This window comes from Crotalus tigris, unplaced genomic scaffold (genome assembly GCF_016545835.1).
Source record: "Crotalus tigris isolate CLP2741 ecotype Arizona unplaced genomic scaffold, ASM1654583v1 scf7180000020357.70686, whole genome shotgun sequence".
NCBI classification, from domain to species: Eukaryota; Metazoa; Chordata; class Lepidosauria; order Squamata; family Viperidae; genus Crotalus; species Crotalus tigris.
In genome coordinates, this window is record NW_024097984.1 from 62,087 (window position 1) to 70,686 (window position 8,600).

Sequence of the window (8,600 nt, forward strand, 5' to 3'; positions counted from 1 at the left end):
ACAATCCAATACACATTACCACAATCCCCAGAGAAAGGAAGAGGCCAGCCCCTGGCAGAGGCTGAAGAATGTGCTGTGAGTGTCCAGGGCAGAAGCTCACCGATCGCGGCTGAAGTTCAGATTTTGTAGGAAATGTGGGGAGGAAACCGTGCAAGGATCTCGTGGTTTTGCCAAGAAAGAAAAACTCTGCCTGTAAGGGCCTTGGGAGACGGGTCAGGGCCACAGACTAGGCCACAGTCAGCTAAGAGGCAGCCGAGTCTGCAGAAGGAACGGGGGCGTGGCCAGGGAGAGGGTGAATTCTAGTCCCGCCTTAGGCATGGATGCCGACTGGGTGACATTTGGCCAATCACCAGGAGCTGGTGAGTTCTAGTCCTGCCTTAGACATAAAAGCCAGCTGGGTGACTTTGGCCAATTCACCAGGAGACGGTGAATTCTAGTCCCGCCTTAGGCATGAAAGCCAGCTGGGTGACTTTGGGCCAATCACCAGGAGACGGTGAATTCTAGTCCCGCCTTAGGCATGAAAGCCAGCTGGGTGACTTTGGGCCAATCACCAGGAGATGGTGAATTCTAGTCCCGCCTTAGGCATGAAAGCCAGCTGGGTGACTTTGGGCCAATCACTAGGAGACGGTGAATTCTAGTCCCGCCTTAGGCATGAAAGCCAGCTGGGTGACTTTGAGCCAATCACTAGGAGACGGTGAATTCTAGTCCCGCCTTAGGCATGAAAGCCAGCTGGGTGACTTTGAGCCAATCACTAGGAGACGGTGAATTCTAGTCCCGCCTTAGGCATGAAAGCCAGCTGGGTGACTTTGGGCCAATCACCAGGAGATGGTGAATTCTAGTCCTGCCTTAGGTGTGAAAACTGCCTGGGTGATTTTGGGCCAATCACCAGGAGATGGAGAGTTCCAGTCTGACCTTAGGCGCAAAAGCCGGCTGATTGGGACTGCAGAGGTGTGCCAAATCAGGAAATAAAGCCAGCCAGTCTTTCTGCAGATTGCTGACTTTGCCCACCTCTGCAAACCCACCAAATGTCCTTTGAGTGAGACTTTTTGTAAGGAAGACGGCTGGGAAAACGTCGTGAAGTTCCTCAGAGGAGAATAATTTGGGGTTCCAACTCAAGCCGGGATTGCACAAGAACAAATCAAAATGAAATCCAGACAGATGTGAGGAAAAGAGATGTATTTCTTTATTGCCAAAAGCAAAGAGGCTTGCTTGCCTGTGGGGGTAGCTACAGAGAAGATGGGATACAAAAGGGCTGCTTTATAGGGGAGCCTGTCCTTGGTGTGAATCTTGCGGGGTGTGAGTGTGTGTACGAACTGGTACTAGGGCAGGGGTAGGCAACCTTTGCTCTTTTATGACTCAAGGACTTCAACTCCCAGAATTCCTGAGCCAGCATGGCACAGCTTGGAAACCTCTCCCTTTCCCCTCAGCATGGCTGGCTCAGGAATTCTGGGAGTTGAAATCCACGAGTCATGAAGGGGCCATAGTTCCCCCATGCTGGCTCAGGAATTCTGGGAGTTGAAGTCCACCAGTCATGAAGGGGCCATAGTTTCCCCCACCCTGGCTCAGGAATTCTGGGAGTTGAAGTCCACAAGTCATAAAAGAGCCGAGGTTGCCTACCCCTGTTCTAGGGTGACACTTAAGGGGCATAGATGTATGTATGTGTTGATGCCCCACCTCCGATTAATTAAGTCAAAAGATGTGAATTAAGTCTCTTCCTTTGAACTGTGTTATAATTATCTTCCCATTGTGTTCATTTAATTTTTCTGTGCTTGCTTGCGGGTATTTATAATTTGAAATAAGTGTTCAACAATTATTTACATTTGCTGTAAGTTCAAAAGGATTTTGGAGGCTGTTCAACAGTAACTTTGTTGGAGACCTACGTTGGCAAACTTATGATTCCCTACACCATGGCCCGGTAGTGCAGGGCTTTTCAACCTTTTCACCCATTGTACCACTTTTAGGATATGGCAATATCCGAATACCACCAGTCGCCTAGCAAGGTGTCAAAAACTTGATGACCAAAAAAAAGAAAAGGGAAAAAAGTGATAAAGTACAGGTAGTCCTCGACTTACAACAGTTCGCTTAATGACTGTTCGAAGTTACAATGGCCCTGAAAAAAGTGCCCCCCAAGCCACAGCCGAGCAAGACACCTGCCTGCCCACCTGGCGGTGCTCTTCCTCCTGTCTTAGGTTTTCATTGTTGTGAGCATTTCTGTTGAGGATTGGCAATGGGGGTGGGGTGGGGGGTGTTTGGTTTTTATTCCCCCCATCTGCTGGGTGGTTGCAGCAGGTTTTGGTCACTTCACGTGACCCTGGGAGACTGTGACTGTCATAAATATGAATCAGTTGCCAAGCATCTGAATGTCAATCACAAGACCCTGGAGAGGCTGCAACGTTCCAGCTGATCGGCGCTTCTTCTGGACTCAGCAGAAGCGCCAGGATCAGTGCTGCTTTCCAGCTGATTGGTGCTTCTTCTGGGCTCAGCAAAAGCACCAGGATCAGTGCTGCTTTCCAGCTGGAGCCTGGCGCTGATCCTGGCGCTTCCATTGAGCCCTGACAGCCCCAAAGAAGCGCCGATCAGCTGGAAAGCGGCACTGATCCTGGCGCTTCCGCTGAGCCCTGCAGCTCCAGCCGTCTCTCGCTCAGGCATGTGCAGTGCTGTCATCGGTTCAGCTCATTCCCCTCCCCCGCTACCCCTTTTCTAGGATGGTCGCGTATCACCTGCCAGGTGCCAATGGACCACAGGTGGTACCCGTAGCACTGGTTGAAAAGCCCTGCCATATACAATATTTCTAACACAGTTATATAATTTATAAATTCTTCCCACATCCTGGACCCTCTGTGGGTTCAGAGGTGGTCTGCATTGCCCCGGTCAGTTCCAGAGTCCAAGACCTCAGGTGCTGAACAGGTCTCCTCCACCATGCTGGAGTCCCTCATTCTCGAAAGAGTGCAGAGAAGAGCAACAAAGATGATCAGGGGACTGGAGGCTAAAACATATAAGGAACAGTTGCTGGAATTGGGTATGTCCAGTTTAACGAAGAGAAGGACGAGGGGGGACAGGATAGCAGTGTTCCAATATCTCAGGGGCTGCCCCAAAGAAGAGGCAGTCAAGCTGTTCTCCAAAGCACCTGAAGGCAAGACAAGAAGCAATGGATGGAAACTAATCAAGGAGAGAAGCAACCTGGAACTAAGGAGAATTCCTGACTGTTAGAACAACTAACCAGTGGAACAACCTGCCTCCAGAAACGGTGAATGCTCCAACACTGGAAATCTTTAAGAAGAGACTGGACAGCCATTTGTCCAAAAATGGTATAGGGCTGTGGTGGCGAACCTATGGCATGCGTGCCACAGGTGGCACTCAGAGCCCTCTCATTGGGCACGCGTGCCGTTGCCCCAGTCCTAGGCCTTCAGCTGGGGTTTATAAAACCTTTTATAAAACCTCCCGTGTGCAAAAAAAAAAAAAAAAGGTTCAATCAATCAATCAATTTCAACTTCTCGCGGGGAAAAAAAAGATCTCACTAAGTTAGAATTGATTGATTGAACTTTTTAGCCCCACCCAGTCTGCCGTTACCACCGCAGCCACGCCCACCCAATGGGCCACGCCCACCTGGCACCCAGTGATACATCAGTGGGTTTTGGGTTGCAGTTTGGGCACTCGGTCTGTAAAAGGTTCGCCATCACTGGTATAGGTTGTCCTGCCTGAGCAGGGGGTTGGACTAGATGACCACCACCACCATCACCACCACCACCACCATCATCATCATCATCATCATTATTATTATTATCAATCATCGCACAGTCAGCCAGATGTTCAGACTGGATTTGGCATTTTGTCTACCTATCGAGTCCTTACCCAGGACCTGGGATAGGCAGATGTGGATGTTTGATGGTATTACAGGTATCGTCGCAGGATGGAAGCAGTTCCTAGTAAGGCCGCCTTTTGCAATTGACTAATAGCAAATTTGTCAATGCCAATGGTGTTCAAGTGGTGCTCCAGTTGTTTTGGGATTGCACCCAAGGAGCCTATGACTATTGGTACTACCCTTGCTTGCTTTTGCCACAGTCTTTCTATTTCTATTTGTAGGTCTTTGTATTTTGTTATCTTCTCCAGTTCTTTCTCTTCTATTCTGCTATCTCCAGGCACTGCACGTCCCCACTTTGCATCTTAAGAAGACAGAACTCTCTGGAATAATTCTTCCAACAGGAATCCTTTATTAAGAGAAAATGGTTGCAGGCATGCTAGACAGGACTTGGGGTTCAAGCTCTCCCATTCAAGGTTTTAAGGGGTTCCCCAGTAGTCCCACCCAATCAACCCCCCTTCCAGTGATAGTTTCAAGTATCACAATTCCATCCCCTTTCTTCTTCCGTCTGGATGGAGACTTCAGATAACTACATGAAAGGCAATTACTCTTCTTTGATATGTTAAAGCTTAGAGGCCACAATAAACACACATTCAGTCCTTTGAAGTGTGCTGAAGGAAGTGAGGGCCATAAAGCCCCTTTGCTCTCCCCCTTTTCTCCCTCTTATGGCAGAATCCAGAGAAGGCAGAATTGGGAGTTTCTATGTTTGATAATTAAAGATGAAATATAATTGGATTCTGACATCCGGCCCCTCTTAACAATAAGAGAGATCCACCTGAAAGAAAACACAAGTAAAAAATTTAGTTAGGCTTGTTAGGATACTCTGTGTGAAACTTCTTCAATAGCTTCGGGGCTCTGACGTGACGTTTATGGACCCACTCATTTTGTGAGGCAGGGAGGTGTTTCCAGGCAACTAGGTACTGAGTTGTTCCACGATATCTCCTAGAGTCAAGGATCTCTTTTATTTCGAAGTGTTGTTCACCCTCCACCATGATTGGAGGTGGTGGGGGGGGGATTTTTGGCCGTAGAGGTGACTGATGCTCTCTTTTCAGCAAGCTGCAATGAAAAATTGGGTGTATTTGCCTGAGATTTTTGGGTAATTCTAATTCTACTGTTACTGGATTTATGATTCTTTTAATTGGAAAAGGTCCTATATATTTTGGTCCAAGTTTTTTACAGGGCTGTAGGGACTTTAGGTATTTTGTAGATAAGTACACCATTTCTCCTATAATGAATGGTGTAGGCTCAACCCTTGTTTTATCGGCTTGTGCTTTGTATGCCCGCCTAGCTTCATCTAGTGATTTTCTGACTATTGGCCAGGTGTTTTGTAGGTTTTCCATCCATTCTTTCAGTGAAGGGATCGTTGGTTCTTTTGGGGTTAACTCTGGCATAGGGTTGAAACTTTGGCCGTTGGCTATTTGAAAAGGAGTGTAGCCTGTGCTGGAGTGGAATGCATTATTGTAGGCAACTTCTGCAAAAGGAAGTAAGTCCGTCCAATCACTCTGTTGGAAATTTAAAAAACATCTCAAATATTGCTCAAGTACCGACTGGCAGCGTTCCACTTGTCCATCTGTCTGAGGGTGATGGCTAGATGTCAGTCCCTGAGTGGTCCCTAAGAGGGATAAAAATTCCTTCCAAAATGTAGACGTAAATTGCATCCTATCAGAGATGATGCGTGTGGGTGCCGTTGCAATCTGTAAAGTGCGGAAAAAAGTTTTGTAAGGGCCTTGCAGTGAGAATTTTGGCAAGAGATAACAGTGAACACCTGTTTGGAAAATAGGTCCAGTGACTGTCCAGATAACAGTATTTCCCATTGCTTCAGCAATTCCACTATAAAATCCATGGTATCCCTCCAGGGGGCTGAGATTGCCACTGGTTGTAATAGCCCTGGCGATTTCCCTTGCAACCTCTTTGCTGATGCACAGGTTGGGCAGCTGGCAACATAACTTTCTATGTCCTTTTTTATTGATGGCCACCAAAATTGCAGTTTAATTAAGTGTAAAGTTTTTACAAATCCAAAATGCCCTGCTGATTTTGTGTCATGGCAAAGGTGCATGAAAGTTAGTCTTTGAGTTGTTGGTATATATAACTTTTCCCCTACCCAAGGCAATCCGTCTCTCATTGTGCACACGGTTGTTTTTCTGGAACCATTCATCTGTTTCCAAACTTTTTCTGAATTCAATCCCAGTTTGGCTGTCCAGTTGTGGTTTTATTTGGTTGGGTTCTTGTGGTTACTGGCGCTGCAGTTGTGATTCCTGCCATTAGTTTGGTCTAGAGTCTGTGGTTCGTGCGCTGATATGGGGCAGCGAGATAGAGCATCTGCCAGGAAGTTCTTTCTTCCTGGTAAATGATTGAGCTTAAATTGGAATTGGTGAAAATGCTGGGACCAGCGGGCCTGTTTGGGATTGAGTTTCCTGGAAGTTTTCAGGGCTTCTAAATTTTTGTGATCAGTCCACACCTGGAAGGGGATTTTGTTGCCTTCCAGGAACTGTCGCCACGTGAGTAATGCCCAAAGTATCCCATAAGCCTCCTTCTCCCATACGGGCCAGCGCTGTTCTGTTTCCGTGAGTTTCTTAGATGTATATGCACAGGGTTGCAATACTGCATCATCAATTTCTTGTAATAGCACAGCCCCCACTGCCACATCACTTGCATCTGCCTGTATTATGAAGGGCTTGTCCATATCTGGGTGCCTTAGTACTGGTTCGGCAGAAAAAAGTCTCTTTAGTCTCTCAAAGAGGCTTGGCACTCATTGTACATGTTAAGTGGCTGGCGCTAGGTTGTACTGAGGATGCTCCCTTCGTTTTTAGTAAGTTAGTGAGGGGCAAGGCTATCTGGGCAAATGAGGGGATGAATTGGCGGTAAAAGTTTGCAAAGCCCAGGAAACTTTGTAGTTGCTTTCTTGTGCGGGGTGGTGCCCAATTTAGTACTGCTTTGACCTTCTCCGGGTCCATTTCAATGCCCGGTGGGGATATGCGATAGCCTAGGTCGTCTATCCTTTCCTGGTGGAATTCGCATTTTGAGAGTTTGGCATATAGGTGAGCGGCTCGCAGCTTCTTTAAAACCGCTCTGACAAGTTTGACGTGTTCTTCTTTTGTTTCGGTAAAGATAAGAATGTCGTCCAAGTAAACAAGGACCCCCTTAATCAGGTGCTCCCTTAGAACGTCAGTGATTAATTGCATAAAGACTGCAGGGCCCCTTGTAATCAAATGGCAAGACTTTGAATTGATAGCACCCATGGGGCAGTTAAATGCAGTTTCATTCGTCCTCGTTCCTTGATCTCAAGCGATAGTAAGATTCCCTAAGTCTATGTTTAGAACAAAATTTCCCTTTAGATAGGTGTGACAGATGTCTTTCATGAGGGGCAGCAGGTATCAGGTTGCTTTCATCTGATTGTGTTCAGGGCCTATAATCCAAGAATAAACGTAAAGAGCCATCCTTCTTCTTTCTAAAAAGGACCGGGGCAGCCACTTTAGGCTTGGCTGGCTCAATGAAACCTCTCTCTAGGTTTTTTTTTTATAAATCTTTCCATTTCCTCCTTCTCCTTTGGGCTCATGGAGTATAATCTGGGCTTCGGGAGTTTTGCCCCAGGCTTGAATTCAATGGTACAGTATGTGGGTCGGTGGGGGGGAAGCTCATTCGCCCTCTCCTCACTGAAGACTTCAGCAAGGTCCCTATATTCCTCTGGTATTTCTGTTAATCTTTTTTCCTCTCCTATGGATGCTTTTTCTATTCTTGATTCTGGTAGCCTCTATGGGTTTTACAGTGTCAATATGGTCCCCTTCGGCATTTGATTTCTGTTCGTCTCAATTATCCCCAAGCGGGTTCATTTATTCAACAACTTCCATACCTAGATCATGGGCATTCCATACTGGGGTCACCACAAACGTTAAGTCCTCTTCATGGTTGCCCAGGGGAGAAGGTGTATGCAGAGGGGCATAGTGGTAGCTTGCACCCCCCCTGCCTATGGATCCATCTAGCTGGCCAAATGAGATTGGTTGTTCCAGTCTCCTGGATGGGATGCACAGATTCCCCACTAGTGTTGGGCTAATGAGGCAGCGGGTGCAGCCAGAGTCTATTAAGGCTTTCACCTTCACAGCTTCGGGCATGGGGGGGATTAATATAGTCACTGTTTTGAAGATGGGTGTGATGCGTACACTTACCAGGGGTTCGCCTTCCGAGCTGTCATCTGAGGCATCCACCGTCCCTGTGGTGTAGGCTGGAGTTCTTTCCCCTTGGTGAGCAGAGGTGGGGTTTTCTGCAATTTCCATCATTTTCATGGCTGTTTCTTTTGGCTTAGCTGAATAACCTCTGGGTTTGTTGATTGGGGATCTGTCTGGGTTGTGCTGGGGGGCCTTTGAGCGGCATTCTACAGCTCGATGCCCTTCTCTTCCGCACTTGAAACACCCCATCTGCTTCTTGGCGGTATCCGATGATTTCACCGGTTGGTGTGTCAGCTCAGGCGGGGGGCGGCTCCATTGTTTTCCTCGGCGATGCCTCTTCAATATGTCGATCTCTGCTTCCTCGGCCAAGACGTACCATTCCTCAAGTCGATGTGGGTCTCCTCGGGGCAGGCAAGCATCATATAGATCATAGTTTAGTCCGTCTTTGAAACGGCCAAGGAGGATGTCTTCTGGCCAATTCAGTTTGCTGGCAATGGCTCGGAATTCTTGTGTATACTCAGCCACTGGGCGTTTGCCCTGCATCATCGTTGTTATTCTTTCACGGGCTTTGCGATCAG